The sequence below is a fragment of the Rousettus aegyptiacus genome, unplaced genomic scaffold (genome assembly GCF_014176215.1).
Source record: "Rousettus aegyptiacus isolate mRouAeg1 unplaced genomic scaffold, mRouAeg1.p scaffold_m13_p_13, whole genome shotgun sequence".
In the NCBI taxonomy this organism is placed as follows: Eukaryota; Metazoa; Chordata; class Mammalia; order Chiroptera; family Pteropodidae; genus Rousettus; species Rousettus aegyptiacus.
Genome location: NW_023416288.1, coordinates 11,372,673 through 11,396,368, shown reverse-complemented (window position 1 = coordinate 11,396,368; position 23,696 = coordinate 11,372,673). Strand labels below are relative to the sequence as shown.

The following is a 23,696-nucleotide window of genomic DNA, read 5'->3' as shown; positions in this document are numbered from 1 at the left end:
TGTGGTTTTAATTTGAATTTCCTTGATGACTATAGAAGTTATTAGCCCTTTGAATATCCTCTTTTATGAAGACTCTTCTTAGATCTTCAAACCATTTTACTATTGGTTTGTCTGTCTTTTTCTCATTCATTTGAATATGTTCTTCACATATTCCAGATATGAGAGTTTGAGATACATGGATTGCATATTCTTCTCGTACTTTGTAACTTGGCAGTTTACTTTACTAATGGTTTCTTTTGATGACCAGAAAGTCTTAAGTTGATGTAGTCTAATTTATCTAATTGTTCCTTTATATTTAGCAGTTTTGTGTACTGTTCAAACTATCTTTGCTACTCCAAGTAGGAAGATGTTCTCCCATGTTGTCTGCTAAGAGATTTATTGTTTTACCTTTCATTTTCAGATCTGAAATATATCTGTAATTATTGTTGTATAGGTGTTAAATAGGGTTCTAGATTCATTCTTATTTTCATGTTGAATCTTTAAAATTTGTAGAACTTGTTGGTTCATTTTTACATTCCAAACATTAATGAATTAATTCTATTTGGGGGAATATTATTAAAAAATGTTCTAAATTTTCCCAGTATTTAATTATTATATTTTGATAAATATCGATATTTGATTTTCAACTCACTAATTTGAAATACCATCTTTGACTTATATAGGATATATTTTGAAGATAACATTTTGGAGGTCCGAATATTTTTATCTCAGCAGTTTTTGGTTTCTTCAGGACCCACTAGTCATTGAGTCACTAGTATGCTATTTCCTATGGGATCATAACTGAAAGGAAGCCTTGAAGGAATGCAATGCAATGAAAAAAAAAAAAGCCAATTTTCAGCTTTAAGATTTTCAAACAGGCTTCTTAAAACTCCTAGAAGGATTTCAAAAGGCAAGGTTTTGTTTTTGTCTGCCTCAAAAATGTTTGTTTTCAAGTTTATAAATCGTGAATAATAAATAAGTAATAATATGCCATAAATAAGAGAGAAGAAAGAGAATAGATGGAGAACCAGATTAATCATACTCAGGGACTATATGAAGTGTGACCATTCTGGGAAGTTGATGTTGAAAAATTCATGTGATGAAGTCCTAACTTCTAGTTCCTTAGAAGTGACTATATTTGAAGATAGTGCCTTCGAAGAAGTAATTAACGTACAATGTAGTTATATAGGTAGGCCCTAATCCGATATGATAGATGCCTTATAAGAAGAGATGAGGACATACATACACAAGGAGAGGCACAGAGAGGAAAGATCATGTGAAGATAGTAGAAGAAGATGGCCGGCCATCTACAAGCCAAGGAGAGAGGCCTTAAAAGGAACCAACCCTGCCAACGCATGAATCTCAGACATCTAAACTCCGTAACTACAAGAAAAGAAATTTCTGTTGTTTAAGCCACCCAGTCTGTGGTACTTATTGTGACAGCATTAGCAAATTAATATACCTTCTTTCAACTCTTAAATTTAATGTTATTAGAATTTTAAATGATTAAGAAATCAATAACCTACTGAATTTACCTGAAAACAACTAAGTTAAAATTTCTACTTTCAGGTAGAAATGAGGGCTTGTGCTGCTTATTTACCTATATTTCTCAACTTCATATCTGCCTTCTATAATCTGTCTGGGCCTGGGAATATGAAAATATATTTTGTACTATTTTGCCATCTGGCCCTTGGTTAGATTTAGTCAAGAGAAGAAATTTGCAGATCCATAGGCAAAAGAAACAAATGTTATATGCTTCTGGCTCTGAGAATGAGGCAGGCAGGTGCTGGTAGGTTCTGGTAGCTGCAGGTGGAGAGGTAACAGGGTGGAGGTGTTTCTAACTTCAGCATTGCAGAGATAACACTTTTCATCAGCCCAGTCCTGGTCAAGGTGTCACATTTCAGCAAACCAATAAGCACAGGAACTGTCAGGGTAGGTAGATATGATCCAGAGGGAGAAGTACAATGAGGAGTTATTGAGGCCCCAAGACGGGTTTAACAATAAAATGTACATAACAGGACATTGTAGTTGAACATATACCCAAAGCTAGACGAAAAGACAAGATATCTGGCAGCTGTAGGTGCCTTTCTTGTTCTCCATGGTCTGTTAACTATGGATGAAAACTATATGACTTTACCCTGGGGGTGCTCAACCAGTATTGGACAAAATTAGTTGACTGAGCAGGTGCCTACTCCCAGACTCTACTGGCACACAGTGAACATTCCCCTGGCGGGAGTGGGCAGTTCAGAGGGAGGAGCTAGGAATCCGCACCATTCAAGATGGGAGGGGCTGAAGGAGGACAAAGAAACTTTATTACTAATATAACACCCCCGGCCAAACCCTTAGCCCCTCGGGGCACTCGGTCCTCTATCCAAGTTCCTGCTTGGACTTCTCCCAAGTGTACTTTGCTTTACTTAATAAAATCACTTCTGCTCACTACCCTTTGCCTACCCTTTCTTCTTCAAACTATGGACCTCCACGCAAATCTTTCATGGGGCATTCAAGGACCAAGCTTTAGACACACAGCGCAGACATCTAAGTGCCAGTAACAGACTATCAGGACCAATAGTGCAGCCGCAGGTGGACTTAGTCTTAGTGCATTACTAGCATCTCATCTCTGAGTGTCATTCTTTTCCTTTTACTCTTTCGAACGCTTCCTTCTCTCTTTTATCACTCCTTTCAACATCTTTTCCTCCAATCCCATATATCAAATGCCTTTGGTTTGACATATGTGGACTGGTTTCTATGTTTATAATGGGCTCATAAAGGGCTGAGACAGATTAAGTTGCGTAAGGGGAAAATGAGTTGACATATACCAACATGTTCATGCAGCATTGTTTGTAATAGCACAATATTGGAAACAGCTCAACTGGCCATCATTATGAGAATGAATAACTCATATATTCACACAATGATTTAATTAAAGCAACGAAAGTGAAGAAAATAGCAGTATACACAACAGGAGAGGTATTGATACTGCTGAGTAAAGAACGTCACAAAAAATGACCATTTTTATGAAGCTGATACTATTTATATAAAGCTAAAAACAACACGTGCAATATATTGTTTGGAACAATATACATATGTGGGAAAAGGGAGAGAAAATAAACACTAAATTTAAAATAACATTTTACTTCTGTGTGGTAGGCAAAGAACACAAAGATAACTTCGAAGATACTCATAATGTTCTAATTCTTAAGTTGGGTGGTTTATTCTTGGGTCTGATTTTTATTTTAGTGTGTATGTGTATATATGTTATTTTTTATATTTTGAATATTACATAAAAATAATTTTTAGAAAACAAAGCTTTGACTGTCCAATTTTGGATCCAGAAGACAAAATTCTCATTATATAAATGACTTATAATATATATCTAAGTCTGTTTTCTGGACTTCTTGTTTGTTTTAATTCTTTGGTTACCTATTCACTAACCAGTACCTCACTGTTTTAATATCATAAATTTATAATATTTTAATAGCTAATATTGACAGATCATCATTTTTAACTTTGTGCCTGCCATCAAAAATATCATACTTAATATATTAACTTTCACTATTATGGATGACTTATCTTTTATTCTTAATTAGTGAAATATTAATTTAATTTTTAATACATTTTTAAATGGTCATGTTTTTTCTTTTAAAATTGGCTCCATTCAGAATTGGAAGTTTTAAATATGGTAAAGTCAAAGATAATTTTTAAAATACATGTATTATCATAGACTTTTAATGTGGACACTCTCGGCAAATACATGAATAAAATCTGGGAAGTAAAACTTCACTTGACATAGGAAAAGATAATTCTACGTAGGTTGCAAGGAGAAAGAGAATGCAATTTATTAGTGGTATTATAGTATAGTAATTCATTATTATTTATTAAATTTAAAGTAAAATTAAAAGTATTGAACCATTTTATGAATGCTCCTTGCAAATGATAATTGTAATGAAAGCATGTATCTGTGCTTCAAGGGTAGCATGATAAAAGAATAATTTCTAAAAGGATTTCATTTTAGCTCGTAACTTAGAAAAACAACAGTTCCATGTGTTAAATTTGGCACTTTGGAAAGTTATATTTATTTTTTTCAAATGAGAAAGATGCAATTTGTTCTACTTCAGCAGCAACTTGCTAATGTAAAGGTGCATGTTTAGCAAATGGCACACTGGCCTACTTAATACATAAATAGATCCAGTCAGATGAAAAAAATGTATGATTTGAGTTAAGTTACTTAATTTTAAGTTTCTTTGTATGTAAAATAATAATAATGTTACTCATAATAATAATTACTATAATAGGGTTGGACTAAGGATTTAGCAAACTGGCCTGTTTTAAATTTTTGATATTCACTTAGTTACTAAGTTATTTAAATCAGTTAAGTAAGAGTCATTCGCTTGATCAGCAGAGGTCACTGACCACTAATTCCATCTGATCTTCATTTTGCTGTTATTAGGAAAACATGGTGAGCATTTTTCGTGGTTTCATAAAATTAGTTATATTTGCAATTATAGGATTTAATACATTTGTTATATCCTAATTTCCAAGAAACTAGGGAGAAAGGAGAGAAAAATATGCACAGAATGAAAATCAGCATTCTCATAACTGCTTTATTATATATTTTACTTTTTTTACATTAAAAAATAAGCATTATTCACTGTTAAAGAAATAGTAGAGGTACAAATACAGTAGGAAAGGAAATCATGAATTTTCTCCTGTTTGTGGAAACTGATGGCTTAATTCTATCCAAAACAAACCTCACTATTTAGGAAAGAAATTCTATCTAATGCATTTATTTGGAAGATATTTTTATAATATCTGTAAGAATCTGTGGGATATTTTGGATAATCTTCTCATTTTTAGGGATACTGATTTCGTTGTGGCTAAGCAGCTGCTTATGACCTTGAACAAAGCAGAAGTCTTGGAATGCTTCCTGCTCTCTGCTTGGACCTGCTCTCCAGTTACTACACAAAGGAATAGCTGAATTCCACTTGGAATATAGGTATGCTTGAGTTTCATGAAATAATAGAGTACTGTTGATTAGTTGTGAACTAGAACAAATAAGCCACAAGAGGGCATATTTTTCTTGGTTTCATCACCCTTATACAAATAAGGCTTGCCTCAATTAGGTATCATAGGAATCCCTCGCTTTCCCCCTTTTCTTGGAAGAATACACTGTATCTAAAGTGTGCTCTAAGGGTGGCGTGGTGGTGGTATGAGGTATTTAGAAAAGTAAACTTTAAAATGGCATTTTTTTCTTATATGATGTATAGAAAAGTTGTTTATTTTTCCTTCAAATACCTCCTTGGGGATTGTTTGTTGATATAAGAATATTGTTTTTTTTTTTTTAAAAAAAGAGTCTTTTATTTGACATAAACTCCCCATTCTGTAACAGCTATGTGGACTCATATCAGGCATAGAAAGCCTTTCCACCCTCTAGTAAATGTTCATAGACAAGGAGGTTTTCTTTTCTGAGGTCTCAGGATTTGGGCCAAAGGGGTTGGGCTGTGTTTTTATTTTTATTTTGAAGTGCATTCCTGCTGAATTTAATTATTCACCACACCCCAACCCAGCTAAGTAAATATAACCTTAAGATTCTGACTTGGAAACGTTTTGAAAAATAGCTAATTTTTTTCCCCCCAAAGAAAGGTTCTATAGCAGGGTGCTGCATTATAGAGGGCACTGAGGCAGGAGTTAGAAGGAGATGGGTGATCACACCATCTTCTTGACCTTTGCTTCTTCATGTATAACATGAGGGCTAGAAAATGTCTGAAGAATTTCTTAACTTTGAATGTTTATGATTATTTATGATGTTATAAATTTAAAACTCAAAGACATTAAGCAAAGTTCTGACAGTTTTACAGTCCGATTAACAAACTATTTTGTTTTTATTTGATGATGAGAAACAGATACATTTAGTTGTGAGAGCTCTATGCACATGCGATTAATACTGAAATAAAGATAAAAGTCAGGTATGTTCTTTTCCACCACTAAGCATGATCTAATGACCTTAATATGTGACTACCTAATGATCCAGTGATGAATGTATTGCTTTGATCAAATTAAACTGATGAATAAATTTCTGGTTTATAAAGGGAAAATACTTGATAAAAGATTAGGTGAGCTGCTTTCAGCTCATGCCAACACTTGTTCCGATTAGACATAAACTAACATATATCCCAGTTTTCTCTTATGAGAAGAACAATATCTGTCAGCGCTGATATGTTAATAGGTGGGAAAACATTCATAAAATAGTATATATTTATTTTAATGTATGACCAAGGTATAACTAGTTTTATAGAAGTGAACATTAAATGGCTTGGGTTTTAGCTCCACTTTCCTTGTCTCTATGCATAGAACTTTGTGACCTCTTTTCTATTCTTTTTTTCCCCTTTAAATTCACCAAATTAACTGCCTCTCCCTTTAATTTGTGAATAGCAGATTGTACAGAGAGAACTAGGATACTAGGACTATAGATTTTGTTGGAAAACATCTACAGGCTAGATGTACCTTCTGCTGAAAATACAGCCAAATCCTCTGAGAGTCTGCTGGATTTAAATTCTAAACCCAGTAATTATCTTTCTCCTGTCTGCAGGGCTAAAGTAGCTATATGTAGCATTGGGAAAGCCTAGAATATACCCATTCTACTCTTACCCATCCCTGCTGACTTCCCCTATGGCTCCCAAAGTAGATTAATGATTCTTGAAATTCTACAATTAGAATTTTATTCTTTGGCTTTTTTTTTTTTAAGTATTAAAATGTAATTCTTTGGGAAATAGTACATTTCACATTATCTAACACATAACTACTATCATACAGTAAGAAAACTTACTCAGATTCTATCCATGAGCCCTAGTAGAGATGGGTAAGGGGTGATATGTCACAGAGGAAGAGTCTGGACCCTCAAGACAAGTTTACTTATTCAAAAATTTTTCCAAGTACCTGAGAAGTGTTTTCTTTTTCCTTTTCTTACTTTTCCTCTTCCTCTTCCTCTTCCTCCTCCTCCTCCTCCTCCTCCTCCTCCTCCTCCTCCTCCCCCTCCTCCTCCTCCTCCTCCCCTCCTCCTCCTCCTCCTCCTCCTCCTCTTCCTTCTCCTTCTCCTCCTCCTTTCTTCTTCTTCCTATTCCCCTTTCCCCTCAGACTGAAATTGGCTTATGAGCATTAGGTAGTTCTAATTGATGATATACACATCTCTTTCAGTGTAATTGAGGATCACTTGTTGAATTTTGAATAGTCACCCTTGGAGATGAGTTAAACTGTATAATACACCTTACATTTTAACAAAGCTTAATGTAAAATAGACTTCCCACTGGATGTTATTGTAAGGACTCAGGATATTAGCCCTACAGACCAGATCACCAAATTGCTTTTGATGACAGTAAATCTCAAATTCTTAGAAAGGGTTGTAAAACTATGCTGATAGATTTCTGTATAGTTAGTAGAAAATCAGAAATAAATTCAGCGACTGATTATCATCATCATATTTACTGTTTTCATTAACTCATTTACTCTCCAACTACTACTTCTTAAACACCTACTACATGCAAAACACTCAGAGAAATACCCTGAGAATTACAAAGCTGTGGACACAGCTGAGGTCATTCATCACAACTTCGTGCTGCATAGTTTAGTCTGTCTGCTGCATGCTCAGAGTAATAAAAAGGAAGAAAAGCACAGAACCCAGTTTCCAGATGTTGCCTTCTTATAGTATGTTCAGGATCCCCTAGAAAAGGCAATCTAATTTTGAAGTCAAAGTACTTCAAACTAAGTTAGTTCAATACAAATCCAGAGGCATTGTTTTAGGGGTTTGGGGAAACAAAGACACAAAATGGTCAACAATATTGTATGTGATGCAGACACATGCAAAGTTATCATACACTATGTAAAAGACTTATAATAGTAAAAAAAAAATCAAGTGCTTTGGGAAAATAGGAGGGAGTGATTAATTCTGTAGAGTCTTGGTGGAAAGGGTTAAAATAGTAGCAAAAGGAAGACCATTTGGTTTGAGTGTACTGAGCTAGAAGTTAAAGAGGAGGAAAAAGGGAAAATCCAGAGTTAACCACAATTCTAGTTAAACACAATATTCTGGCCAATAAACTGACAAAATTATTTAAAAAGTTAGAGAGTTTTAAAAATAATAATAAAAAAAATTATCACGAAATCACCATGTGCAAAATCCTAAACTAGACAAAAGAAATATTTTGTCCTCACAATGAGCTTGCAATTTAGATTGAGGGTCAATGGCATAAACAAATAAAAAAATATAAAAATATAAAAAATACAATAAACACACCAAGGGTATGGTTGATTACAAAATGAGTAGTATAACATTGAAGATAAAACATTCAGGAAAAAAGTTGCTATAGGTTGAAATAGTCTATAGGAACTTAAGTTTTCTTGTATTCACAGAGGAAAATTATGGGGTTGGTTGCTTTACAGCCAAAACCACAGTTATAGAGATGGGCAGCATGAGACACGAGAAAGAACCTTGGTCACCAACCATCTGTAACTTTAAACGACTGACTTAACTTCAGTGGCCCTTACTGTCTGCTGCTGAGGGGAGGCTGAATGAAGAGTCTCCTTCTTCTTTCCTGTTCTTCCATTGTTGCCATTGTCTACTCACTATTCCCAAACCAAAACACCCTTGTCATTTGCCAAGAGAGCTCTGGGACCTAATAGGCTCTGCTCTTACATCAAGTTGACAAACTCCCCCCTCCCCCGCCCCCGTCCCATGGCTCTACCCAAGTCAGCTTTATGTTTAGTACTAATAAGTGTAAGGTGTGTGACTACAGACCTAGAGCTCCAATCAGAAGGATTTACCACGCATCTAATAAGGCCCAAGCGTCAGGAGTCATCACTTGCATAGGTCCTTTCCATGTCCCTGAGGGCAGGCTGACAATAAATTCAGATGATCATATATTTTTTTGCAAAATCTGTAACTTAAGTTACTTCTGCATTATTTTAAAAAAGAAAGTCCGACCTACAAATTGTGTAAGTTTCAGGCTCCTCCAAATGTGTGTCCACCTCAGGTCCTTGTATTCTTGCAAGTTTTCTATTTGCGTGACCAAGATGTGTACGAATCTACAAAGGAAACCTTCTAAAACAGTAATAAGTCACATATCTCTGTTCACCTGGTATGAGGTAAAGGGGAAAGAAGACTTACATCTTCGTGTTTTGTTTTGTTTTTTCCTCTTCTTGGTTTTTCCAGGGCGCCAGCCCCTTAATGGAGGGTTGATCTCTGTCACTCATCCCCATGCCTACTCTTTCAAGGCCAGAACAGTGGACAGGGGTTTTATAAACTGGAACACAGGTACGCTTTTGAGGTTCAGAGTATTTCTGACAACCTTTGTCCTGTTTCTTCCGCAGGAGGTCCTTAGAGACTTTATGGTATAGGATAAAAAGGTTCTAAGTCACATCTGAGCACGGGCTCAGACGCCAGAGGTTGCTTTACAAAGTGCCCTGTCCGGAAAAACATCCCTCAGCGTTTCTGGAGCTACATTTAATCCACGCTGCTGACAGCCTGCGCGCGGGCAGGGATGGACTTCTGCCGCTGGGGAGGTCTGGCGTGCGCAGAGGGAGGGGGAGCCGAGGGCTAGGGGAGGAGATCGGAAGGGGAGAGGTAATCCCCGGCGTTTTGAGCATCCCCTTTTAGAAAGACTGAGTCTCTCCCAGAACAGCTGCTGCGGTCACACCACAAACTTAAAAGCCGTCCTCGCGTTCGGAGCGTGCCTTTCCTCGCCACCCTCGCCTCCCCAAAGCTCCAGCTGGTGCCTGGCTCTCCGCCGGTCCCGGCGCTGCGCTCGGGGGCCAGCAGCGCCCCCTGCCTCCCGGCGTGGCCTCTGCGGCTCCAGCCTCTACGCTCCTCCAGGGCCGTCGGCCGCTCGGCGGCTAAGCCAGGACTGCCGCTTAGAGGAGCTAGCGCCTTGGCCCCAGGTCGCCGCCTCGCACACCCACAGTCTGCATCCCCCTCCTCTCTTCCTGAAGGGACACCAGGCAAAGGGAGAGGGCAAGAAGAGTTCGCGACAGGTAAGGCTGGTTTCGAGTCACCTGCTACTCCAGTGGAAAGGCGCTCTAGAGACCTCAGTTTTAAGCAGGGGATGACTTTTGGGGGTGGAGGGTGGTTGTGGGTCCAAAGTGAGGATGAGGAGCGGTCGGGAGATGAGGGACCTTCCTGGGACAGAAAAAGCGCTCGGAGCGGCCTGGGGGTGGGCGCACAGGAGAACCGTCGGCGAATCGGTGCGCTGGCGGAGGAGAGGACGGCCTTTGCGCGCCGCGCCAGGGACAGCGTGGCGGCGGGGCGCAGTCCCACCTCCCCGCGGCCGCTGCAGCCCGAGCCTTCTCCGTTGGCCAGCACTGCGCAAAGTTTTCCTCCCGAGACGCAACCAGAAACTTCGCGCCGTCTTCCTCGCTCCCTCACTCCTTCCCTGGCCAAGGAGGCAGGGAGCACGTTTGAACGTGCCCGGTGGCTTCCGCCGGCTGCAGGTTGATTTGGATACTCGTCGGTGGGGGACGCCTGGGAAAAACCAGACTAAGGGCTTCTGCGCCCTCTCTAGCTCCGTTTCCCGTTTGGCTGGAAGAGGGGACGGGGTGACTGTGGCGATAGGTTTTGTTGTGGTGCTTTCGGGGAGGGATGGAAGACGCCTTTTTCCTTGTGAGGGAATCGCCACGCTCCGTCTGATGGAAACATGCATCCTTCTGGACCCAGAGGGGAAAGTTGGAGTCAGACCCCAGCCACGAAGCTGGAAATGAGGCTGCCTCGAACGCATTCTTGCTGGAGCCGGTCAGCCCTGGGTAGCCTTCGGCTGGACTCACTCGGGAAAGGCCCAGAATCAAGTCCCCGGGTGTTCCCTCCCAGGCCCCCTACCAATGCAGCCAGGGTTGATGCGTTAATGGGCTACCCTGGCAGCGCCGAGGCCATTTTTGGCATTGGCTAATTTCGCCTTCGTTCTTAATTTGCGTTCAACCTCGTGGGCAGAATTACTCTACTTCAGTCCCAGCGCACGGAGGGGACTTGACAGGAGGAGACGCGGCGCTCTCGCATCTCGCTGGATGGAATCGAAGGGACAGAACAGGAGCCGCACTCCGAACAGCTGGGGCCACTGAGGTCCCGGATTCCGTGTTACGAACATCGGAGTTAAATGGGCGAACTTTAGCCTCTTATTCCGAATAAAGCCATAATGAAACACAAGTGTCCCTACGAGGACTCTTTCTCCACCAAACCCCTCCCATTCCTCCTTAGCGTCTCAGTGCTTTTTGTACAAGCAAAGGAAGACGTGTGCGTGTGTGTTTTTTTTGGGGGGGGAGGGAGGGGTTTAAAGTCTCAAGTTTAGCAGTAAAGTGTTCTCGACTGTGTGTGTGTGTGTGTGTGTGTGTGTGTGTGTGTGTGTGTGTGTGTGTTTGAGTGGTGGGGTGGTTCCCAACGGGGAGGAAAGGGTTGAGGGGAAGACAGGAGGAGATGGGACCCTCCTGGGTCTGGTGCTGCTATTGTGTAACCATGGCAACCGCCAGGGCAAGAGCGGACACAGCCTTCCGCGTTCTGCACGTGGAAAGAAAAATGTGAAGGGTGGGGAAGGGAGAGAGCCACATGTCATCACTCCAGTGATGCCTTCGCTTCTCTCACTGCTCCGAGGCCAGACAGCAAGGAGGATGAGCAGTAAAGGTCGGGTTTGGAAGTGAGCAGTCCCTTTCTTTAACAGGAGTTTCTTTAACTCTGTCCAGCCTTGGAATCGCTGAGGCTGGTCCCAGCAGCTGAAGCTGGCCAGAGGAGCCAATACTGACAGACTATACAGAATGATGGTTCAGGTCAGGGAGATGGGGAAAGACCTTGGCCTTTGAAAGAGAAAGGCCAGGAAGTACAGGAAGGCGATGTGGGGAGAGATAAGAATAGGGTCAAGAGGTAGCCGAAAGACAATAAAAGGGAACTGATCTGGACTGGCAACATTTCAGATGGAATTTGCCCATTTATGAAATGGAAAATTGGTGGAGAAGGAAAGGGACATTTATCAAACACTTATTGTATCCCAGGTGCTTTGTACATTATCACTATTAATATTCTCAGCAATATTACAGAAAGTGTCCTTTATTTTTTTTAGACAAAAAACGTAGAGACACAGAGAAATGGGTGGTGTCCCATTTTGGCTTTTGCAATCTTAACAAATAATAATTCTTTAAAATGGCATTGATGGTTAGGAGAATAGACAAAGCAATTACTCCCATTTTGGAGATGAGAATAATGAGATGTAAAGGTGTTAACTGGTGTGTCCAATTGTAAGCTATTAAGGGACTGAGCTGAGGCTGGAACTGCCTTATGTGAATGTTAGTTGACTTTCAGGGACTTTAGGCAGCTTTCTATGACCCCACTTAAAGAAAAGATCTTTCTAAGTTTGACTCTATATCTGTAAATTATAATTTACAGGGGAAGAAAACCCAAGAATTTAAATGGATAAATGGTTGAGGATGGATATAGGCCCTATCAAGTCCGAAGGCCAAGAATCACATGTACATGATATTAATAATCTATATTTATAAATGTCTTATTGCACTTTATAAGAATTATTTGTGGTTTTAATAAAGTTTTTAAAAGAAAATATGAAACATAAAAAGAAAGCATATTTTATCAAATATTAACTCCATGTCTGGGTTGAGAAAATTTCCCGAGGTGTTTTCCTTAGTCTACTTATTGCCTTCATAACCAAAATACCTAAAAACTTACTTCATATATCAGCACCACTGGTTCACCTTTGTAATAGTCTGTTGCCAATTCACTTAGGAGGAGTAGTGATTTGACTTCTGTTACTTTCCTGCTGAAAGAGGGAGGTCAAAGAAAAATGTCTGGCAATGCAAAATGTTTTGGAATTACCAGGAAACTATAATCAACGCAAGTAGAAACCAAGAGTAAAAGGTATAGAAATTCTTATGTGGCCTTTCTTTTGCCTTCTTGCAGAATTGTGTTTATAGGTATGTCTTAAAGAAATCGCTTTATATTTTTGCATGAGAAAAATGCATGAAGATAAACTAAACTTTTAATCTCTGTGTGTGTGTGTGAGTGTGTGTGGGGGGGAGGGTAAGGGAGAGCTTGTAAGAGTGGGAGTGGGAATTATTTTTGGTGACATGGAAGGTCTAGAATATAAACAATTACAAAAGCAGAGGAAGCACATATACTGTTTCTAATGATAGGCTAACAGAAAAACTATAAGGTTGAACTTGAGTCACTGAGCTGATTTACTTTTTTTTTTTTTTTTCAAAACGAGGAAATACATTGTTAAAGTTGCAGTTAAATTAAGATAGGAATTTTAATGGTGCCCATTTCTTATTCTTCATACTATATTATCATTTCATAATTGGCATTGGTTAACTCTCAAAAGGTTTATCATAGACTTCAAAGTGTCCCTGAAGATGTCTTCTGGAATTAGCAGGTATTTCTGTGGCCTGGTGTTTGTTTACTGCTTGTACAGAGTTACTGGGTTAAGTCATCCCCATTTTTATGAAGTAGTCGAAATATCAACTTCTCAGTCTCATGATAACATTCCAGTTGGTGATGGTTTAACGCATATTAGTATTCTTCAGATTGTTTGTTATAGCTTCACTATTTTGGGAAAAACAAATGTGACTCTGAGTTTTACTGTTCCGTTTGGGAGATATAGTGCTTTGATGACATATGTTCCTTGGGAAGCATTCTTGTTGATTAAGAAGTAATTTATTTAATAAATAAGAGTAACCATAACTCTATTTTGAAAAGTTAATATTCTTTCCATAAATACTTAGAGCTATACAGATTACTCAAGTAAGGTAATAAGTATTTTAACACTCAGTAACATATTCCTTGAATGGAAAAAGAAATATTTACATTTGTGAAATAAATAATAATAACAATAATAATAATGACGGACCATGGGGAAAACTTGTTAATCACATTCCTTTTTACTACAAAACTTGGTTAAAAAAAAAATTCCCTTACTCCAGGAGTCCTTGGCCCAACTCTCTTTTTATTTTATGTTTTCATTATGCCTTTCCAGCTAATATTCTAATTTTCAATCATTCTTTTTTTCTTTATTTTTCTTGTTTATGATCCCTGACTAGATCATAAGAATCTTGAGCAAAGGAATTTGTTTTCTTTAACTTTTTATTCCTTCGGATTAGTACAGTGCTAAACATATCCTAGATACTTAACACATATTGAGGTCTAATTATCTAAGCTGTTAATAGAATTATTTTGAATTTCTTTATTGCTTGTAAAAGATCAGATTAAAGATCTTTCATTTTAACTTTACTTTCTCTGAGATTTTAGAAAGGAGAATTTTCCTTTCTAGCTGAGGTTTACCCTTTCATAGAAAAAAAGTGGTGAGATGCCGAGTATTTTATCATAATGTAGAACATACAGGGGCAGTGTAATGATCATGCAAAATAAGGCATATAAGAATACTTAGTAAAAAGTTGCATTCTACAAAAAGTTATTATTTTATTTTTAATTTCTTGTATTTTTGAAGGATCCAATTACCATGAAGAACTACATCATCTGTGTCCACATCAGTTCACCTCGACTAAATAATACTTATCCAAATAATAATTAGAAAAAGGATATAGCTAAAGCAAAATTCCTTATAAATTGAAAATATGCTCAATAAAACACACACACTCACATACCACCTTTGAAGTTATTTCGAAATTTAAATAATAACAATGAGATACACTTACTTTATTAGACATTTATAAATATAGATTATTAAAAACAGATGAATAATTAAGTGCTTCAAAATGCTGGACTATAATGAATACACTGTTTATACCTAGATTTGAAATGGTTTTGATGACTTTTAATCTACCTTCATTGTATTTAATTACTTATCTCTATGTTAATAATAATATTTAATAATTTTAAATAGTCACAAACCAGGATATCTTTAACCAGCTTGCTATATTTTCACTGGTAAATTTAGACAGTTTGTTCATTCTTTTGCAAAGCTCAATAACTTACAAATATTACCCTTCCATAGAAATGTATAAAATAAACCAAGAATTAAGTGACCAAGGGTTCATAGAAAAGTCAGAGTCTTTCTGAATCTGAATCTATCATCCTTTAAAGATGTGATGTCTTCTGCTTCAAAAATAGGGACCTTACTTTATGTCCCTTGTTTGTTCCAAAGGTCATTTAACGTGGTAACTTCAGCATTATTTTTTAAACTAGTGGTTAATAGTGTGTTCTATTAGTGAGTTTTACTAGCAAATTACAGGCAAAATGAAAACATTTGCTGTATTTTTCTAATATGATAGAATTAAGTATCATTAAGTGGGGCTATTACTACTGAGATCAAAATCAATAAAATAAGCAAAAAGTCTAAATTATTGAGCATCTTAAGAGAAATATAGTACTATTGCTTTTCTGGAAAATAAAATGGTACAGGTATATGAAGGTGACATTATTAATCTACCATCAGATACATGTTCCATTTATTTTTTCAATATTAATTATTCATTTTACTAGGTCTCTTTAGCCAAGCTTTTGCATGTCTTAAACAGCTTTTAAGGACTATAGTGCCATATTTAAGGCAGAAATGAGCTGTGCTATATAACTGGAGCCTAATAAATGAGTTAAACATACGTAGTTTCAATCATATTATATTATTAGCAGAAATTAGAGTAAATGGCTTACTCTAGAGATATCATCTGGAGTTGTCCTGTTGAAGTGAGAGAAATAGTATAATCCCTACATTTATTAGCATGTATGAACTGCTTAAAAACTATGTCCAGAAAAAAAAGTACCCTCTTAAGTGGCTTACATATGCCCATAGAAGTCTTTTTTTATATATTGCATTGACAGCTAGGCCCATGTCCAATGACACCATAATCTCAAATTATGTCCAAATAATCTGGTTTTCTTTGATGGGATGTATAAAATCAGTGTCAGTTTTTTTACATCCCCTTTTTGTTTTTTATTCTCATTATAAAGATCAGCCCATACATGGGAAATTAAGGCATTCTTGGATTTTGGTATTCGTTATTGTTGTTGCCTTCAGATAAATATTCATTCTTCATATCCAAAGTGATTATTCTATGAAAGAAGTGTTTTCAAAGGTGAAAAATAAACACTATTTTTATTTGGAGGAACACTTTCAGTTTTGAAATATAACATTTCATTTCAAAGATAGATATTTGGAACTCTCAGATTTCTCGGTTTACTTATAATACTAAATACTGTGTCACTAGAAGTTAATACCAATTTGAGTATTTTTATTGAAGTAGAGTGTATTTTTTTGTAGATATTTTATTTTATAGTAAAGATTTTCTTATAAATATAGTTCATGATCATTATTGAAAAAAACTAGAAAATATAGACAAGCATAAGTAGCAAGTGTTAGTAAAAATTTATCCATGTCTACCACATACAAAAATATATGACTTCTTAGCTTAAACATGAAATTTATATAAAAAATAAATTTTATATGTGATACCTAGTGCCTAGATCTTGGTTTCTAATCCATTTCTCGAACAAAAAGGAACTAGGGATCTTTGAAGAAATGGCTGATTCTAGGACTGGAGTAGGAACTACACAAGGTGAGCCTGGATTATCATCTCATAGTGCCAAAAAATAAAGGAGTGCTCAACACACACACACACACACACACACACACACCACCTCCACCACCACTACCACCACCACCACCATTATCATTACTGCCACTATTACCACATATACCCAATGATGCAAGTATGTCAAACAGACGCAGGAACCAACTGAAAGAGTTCCCTGGCTATAGCTAGAACAACCTGAACTAAAAAAAAAAAATAAAGTAGTATTGATTATGACCCAAAGTATAAAATAAATATTCAAGAGACCACGCTAATATAGATAAATGATGGCCTATATTCATGATAATAGGGGAAACGAGACAACTCTCTTATATTGTAGAATTTAAAATAATATGTACATATTCTGTCCTCAAGGAGGAGAAGCAGAACTCCCTATTTGATGTGTGAAATGAGTATGGTCACTTCCTCCATAAAGTACATCATGGAAAGCAGGCACAAGAGTACTTTACAGTGGATAAACCTGGAAAGCACTGTCTCAGCCAGGTGGTCAAAATCAACATCAACAATTGTAAAGCATGTTAATAATATGCTCCTTTGATATGATGGATGGAGATGACACTTTACCTCTGCAGTCTCTGTCTCCAAAACCTGTAACCCTAATAACTAAGAAAAAAGCATTAGACAAATTCCAATAGAGGGGCAATCTACCATATACATGATGATTACTCCTCAAACCTGTAAGGTCATCAAACCAAGGAAAAGATGAGAGGAAGCCAAAAAACACAACTAAATGTAATGTGGTATCCTGGATGGCATCCACGAAAAGAAAAAATCATTAAACACTAAGGACAACAGAATAAACTATGGAGTATAGTTAATAATGATGTATCGATATTGGATTCATGAATTATAACAAATTGTCATGCTGATGTAAGATGTTAAAATAAGAGGAGAAACTGAGTGTAGGTTATAAGGGAACTCTGTACTATCTTCTCAGTGTTTTTATAAATCTAAAACGGTTCTAAAAAATAAAGACTATTTTTAAAGTTATATTTCAAAGCACATAGATTAACCATGGTGAGAAACTATATAAAAGGCAAACGTTTCTCTGGTCAGCAAGGATAATATCATTCAATTAAGTACTTACTTTATTCTTTTTATTCAAGGTACTGCTATTTTACCATTTTTAAAATTGTTGATGCTAAATATAGTAGATCTTATTATAATAAACATATATTTTAAATTAACCATTCTCATAATTACTTATTTTTTCTAAATATATTATTTGGATTCCTAAAAATGTCCAGGTCACCATTATTATAAGTTCTCGTGCAAAGAAAGTTATGTATTAGTTATATCCTATAAATCAATCTTAAATATTGATCCTATAAATCAATCTTAAATATCTTTTTTCTACTTCCTTCTTTGCTATTTTATTGATATTGACAAGATCTATTATCAGTGCCAGTTGCCTTCAGGTCTAGATGATGATCATACTTCCAAAATTCTTGCCAGAATGGCTCGATGACTATTTTTTTTCCTTCTGTTTGAATCTCAAGGACATTCATGACATTAAGTATGTTAAAGATGATTTTCTCTCTATCAAATATTATATGTGTAATACACACATCATTACTATTTTGCAAATTAAAAGTATACTAGGAGTCTTCTACCTCCAAAAAAATTTCTAGAACCTGAGACTTATACATGTTCCAGGCAATGTAGGATGGGCAAGAAATATAGGTTGCCATTTCCCTCTCTACCTATTATTTATATTTTCTCAACACTTTCCCTCAGTCTGTGTAGATGCTTGCTTTCTCTGTGAATGTGTGTGTGTGTGTGTGTGTGTACATATGTATATATCAATTACATGTTACTCCTTTCCTGTGCTTCAAATTGTTGCATATTTTTTAAAATTGAGTTTAACTTTTTTAGGAAACACTCCTGTTATTTTACCTTATCTAAATCTTTTTACATGTTGATGCCTTAATATTAATTGTTATATTTATAATTATTAAACAAAACAATCATCTGATTCCGTGCTTTACAGTTAACTACAGTTTCTGCTGAACTTGTCTTCTACTGCGACAGTTGTTGAAAAGTTTAGGCATGCGTTTTTTTCTTCTGTTTTTAGTTTATATGAGTCATAGCATAAAAAACACATTTTAAGAACTTGTTTGGGAAAAGTCATGGAACCTGATGCCAGAATGTGTGACTAAAAGGCCTCTTTTTTTAGTGATACCCCGCTGAATTTCCTGAAACAAGGAAAACGTCTGAAAAAGACTCAGATCAAAATGACTAATATGCTCTGGACTCTCAATGGAATCTTAGATTTAGGGTTTACATTTTTGTTGCATCAAATAATTTAATAACTTTTTTTCCAAAAAGAGAGATCCTGCCTGCAGTAATTTAATTTAAGCAAAAAGAGGAATGAAGAAATATAATATTCTGACTGAAAACTTTAAAAATGTATATCTAGTTTGCATATTAGAGATATGTACAATTCACATTTTTGCATTTTTTTAACTTTCTGTCAATATGTTTTCAACTAATTGTTGGCTAATGAATTTGTAATTATAAGTAGAGTGCTATTTTTAAAAATATCTGTTAATAAAAATAATTATCAAATCTTATCAATTTTGAGGTTTGGCTTTCCATATCAGAGAAAAAAATTATTTAAATAATAGTACAGTTGTATACTTATTAATTTTATCTTGACATATATTCTGATTAAAAAAATACTCTTTTTGTCACAGTAGCTTCTGCCTTATATTTCCATATAATAATCTTGTCAGTGCGTTATAACTTGCTCCCAAGCAGATCGATAGAAGGTTAAGTAGCCAGCCTATCTTGTCTGCAAAAGTATTTGCATGATGAAATAATGTAAGGTGAGTTATTTATAATTTCTAAATGGTAAGTTAATACAAATCAAGATTATCATATCAACTGTTAAAGTTAAGACTTTTATCACCCGCAGCGTAGCTGTTCAGAAGCATTTTTACTGGATATATAGATGAGAGAAAAACATTTCCTTCTCTTTGGCTTGATTCACGTTTCACAGAACCTGGGGGATTGTTGTCTTAGACTACACTGTGATGAGATTTGGCAGAGAGTGCTCATTGTTCAGGTTTTAAAAAGGGCAAGTTTTTGGCAGGAATAACTTACATAGAGAAGGAATGCTGGCTGTGCTTATACACGTGCACTCAATAAACCCTTCAGAAAGCTTGGGCTAAGATATTACAGATTCCTCACTACCCTGTCTCTGGATGTTGATTACTTAGAATCCTTCTTTTGTCATGTCACTATCACATAGTCCTTTTCATATTCCAGGAAATGATACTTTTGATTCATATTTCAAAAGTTATTAGAATACAGTGAGTAGCCATATCCTGTTCGCTTTCACTTGAGATTTATTGAAAATAGCAATATCATTCAGATCTGCATTCTCCTAATATTTATCAGTCACACAACTATCATGTGCATGACAGCCAACAATCATCCTTTTTATATATTTGTAACCCTTGGTTATTTCCGATAATTAGAAATGAAGATTTATAGGCTCCCTTTTTTCCTTATTGTATACGAGCAGTGTTGAAAGTGTTTTCCTTCAAGTAGACAATGTATTAAGAGGAGCAAAATCAAAAAAATCTTGTAAATTTCCCAAATAACAATATTTTATTATTTATTTATTAATATTTATATATTAAAAATACAAGCATATTTATTAAATAATATTTATTATTATATTATATAAGATAATAATATTTTATTATGTCAATAAAAATGACAAACCAGTGTCAATCACATGGGCCAACAATCTCTGTATTCTTTCCTCATAAAGCTTTGACTGTGCTTATTTCTCCTTTCACTTGGAATAATTTTGTTTTTTATTGCCACTTCCTCACCTCTCCTGGCCCCCAAATGATGCCCACTCCCCTTGCCACCCTCACATATGTTCACTAAATTTTGCTTAGAAAAATGCTTTTCATTCAAACTCTGCTCACCTGCCTTTAAGATCTTTTCAAGTCCCCAATAACTGTTACCCTTTCTCTTCTAGTATCACAACACTGTTTCTCAACAATAAGGACCTAGTGATTGTTACCTCAACATCTTTCTTCTTATTTTCATAGCCTATGACACAGTCTTGTACATAATGAGTACACGATCTCTAGTACTTTAATTGAAATTAATCCGTTTGGAGTCTAATACTTCTGCTTTATCCCCTCGTGATTACTTTGGATATGTAATCCAACACAAAGTTTATTTCACACATGTATTTCTTTATCATAAAGGTTATTCACACATATTCATGTTACTCTTGATACCTTTCTATCTTTAATTCCCTTTTATTTTATCCATCTTTCATTTACTTCAAGAAGTATTTATTGAGTGCCTGCTATGTACTGGGCACTATAAAAGCCACTGATGAAATACAGATGAATAAACGTGTTTGCTATGCTGATACAGACAATTGCAAAATAATTTGTTGTCATCATGGGTCAAGTCGATCTCTTTGTGATATTAAATCTAATAAACACAAGGTTCTATTCATAGTCCTGGGCTTTTTTCCTTACAGCATTTTCATTCATTATGTCATCTTCTTCCCTCACCTCTGCTTTTATCTGTGTGGATATTATGCTCACAGTATTATCTCCAACCCTGACATCTCTTTCAGGTCCCAGTTATTTTGCCACACCTTTACAACACTTGCAAATTTACCTTCATTGCTCAATACTCTACTTGTAAGGAAGTCACTCTGGTAATTGAAAGTCTCAGAGTCTGTGATTAATATAACTTTAAACGAGAGCCTTAATGTGTGGTAGAGAATGTGGTGCAATGCTTAAGACTATGCCCTGTAAAAGCAGACACAGCTTGGGTTCAGATTCTAGTCTGTCACCTTATAGCTACGTGATTTAGACAAATTACTTAACCTTTCTACATCTGTTTCCCATCTGTTAACTGGGGGTTCATGAAAGTACTGACTTCAGGGTTACTGTGAAGAATAAAAGAGTTAACATAGGACACTCGAATGCTGTACGGCACATTACAGTATCTGCGTATGTGTCATCTTTTCTTTATCTTTACACAGATTATGCATATCGCACATAGATCAGACTCTCAAGCCATCTGTGCACTGTTCTGTGGCCTTCTTGTTCTTCATCTGCTGAGTTCTGTTCACCTCCTTCAAAGAACATTCTTTTGTTGACCTCCCTCAGTTATATTCCTGGATAAGAGAATGTTATTTTAGGATTTGTTATTACCACCTCCTTCTTTTGCACAAAAATGTGTTTAAAGAGTCATAATTTGGGGAACACTGCAACAGACCATGAGATAGGGATACGAGGGAGAATCCAGGGACAAGGAACCCTTTAATATGAGTTATCACAGAGGAAGCAGCTAGCTATAGAGGCTAAGCAGCAAGCAATGCAGTTCTTAGGTGCTTCATTTAAATTTTCACTCTTATTTCTTGATATCCCACATTCTCCTTTAGCTCAATACTAAATTTTGCTTAGAAAACATTGGGTGTTTTCTTATTCAAGTGCTCCATTCCCAAATAAGCAATACAGATTTGTTCATTCAGCAGTCTTCCCATTTCCCCTGTCTCGCACTTTTTTTTTTTATTTTTTTTTTACGCAATTCATAGAGCTTGCTGTCTTTCTGATCCCTTTGCTTTCTTCTACCATTTGATCGCTACCTTCTCCCTGTACCTCTCCCAATCAGTTACTGCTCTTGGAACCTCACATTAAATGCTCTTACTAGTCTTCAATTTCAGAATATTCTATTTAGTTTCCTTTTTAAGAAACAAAAAGTAGAGAAACAAAATGACCCAATTTACTGCCCACCACTTGAAGATCTGGAATATGCCCGACAATATTCCCTTGTAGTACAGTCCATGCTCAGGGACCAGCCTTTTTCTAGACAACATACCAGTGCTGCGCTTTTCCTACTTACGCTGTTTAGCCATGGTTTCTTACTCCCCAAATTTTGGGCTTTGGGGGACCTCGAAGAAACTGCAGTATAGCACTTATGGAATCAGGTTGGCTAAGGGAACCTAAGCCCTCATTTTTTAAGGAGGAAGTTTAGAAAGAGCCCAGAGGTAAGTAACTTCTGCGTCCAGGTGTGAGCAACTTAGTATGCAAAGAGCATGTTCGTTCCATCCTCCCTCAGCTGCTTGGCAGCTCTCTGGAATATAACCAATAGAAGCAGCAATTACACTAATCAATATTTTCCAGAAATTAAACTTAAAGGTCACTTTAGCTTCTGAGCAAGTGGAAGTGAAACTGAATAATGTTCTAGTTGTTTTATGGGAAAATGCTTTTCTAATGCCTTCTTGGTATTGATTCAGATTAGTCTATTCCCATAAATTGTCACTTTTGCTTATGAATGTTCATCAATATATAAAATATTAATTATATATTTTATACATATCTTATATTGACACCAATTTATAAAACTGTTTCTTTTTCACCAAAAATGAATTTTTTTAGGAAAAAGATAAATAAGATTTACTTAAAATGTTTTCTAAATAATCATAAAATCTATCACTCTACAATGTTCATTTTAGAAATATTAAATATTTTCTTATGTTTATAAATAAATAGATGTAAATAGGTGTAAATGTTTCATTTTCTTTTCATATGCATGTTTCATGTTTCAAAAATTTTAAGAATAATTTTGTTAGAGCAAATTAGTAGAAGAAAACAGTTTTAAAAACTAGAGCCAAGAGTCAATTCAGTTTGTTTTGTTTTTGTAAATTCACTCATTCCTATTGGTTTTTTATTGCTTTAGTGAATAAATATTTATAATCTGCTGGCATTTTTCTTGCTGGGATTTTATGTAGAGCAGATAATTTACATTACTTTTCTGACTATTTTACTGGGAGGGAGTTCTTTTTCAAATAATTACTTTTAGGTATTATCATGAGGACCAACCAAGCTAGTAGTGGGTTTTCCAGGTAGTTCCGGGGTCACTAAAATTAGGATTATCTGTGTCAAGGTAACAATCCTTGCTTCAGGTACATAGCCCAGGATTGAAGACAGGTAGGGATGGTGGGAAAACCCTAGGGCTGTCAGTGAAGTTCTTATTTTGGTGCGCCATAAACCCTGGGTTGTACCTGACAGCTCCTTGTCTAGCTCTGACATACCTTACCGTTTCTTTTCCTACTGTGGATTGTACTTTGCCTGCATTTCTGTTTTTTT

At 36.2% G+C, this 23,696-nt stretch overlaps 1 protein-coding gene across 1 annotated transcript in view; it reads left to right on the top strand.

Moving 5' to 3' along the window:
- Positions 1-9,892: 9,892 nt before the first annotated feature.
- Positions 9,893-23,696, top strand: part of SEMA3D (semaphorin 3D) — a 167,859-nt gene continuing 154,055 nt past the window's right edge. The window contains exon 1 of the mRNA XM_016130733.2: positions 9,893-9,996. The gene's annotated coding sequence lies outside the window, so the exon portion shown is untranslated. The remainder of the gene's footprint in view (positions 9,997-23,696) is intronic.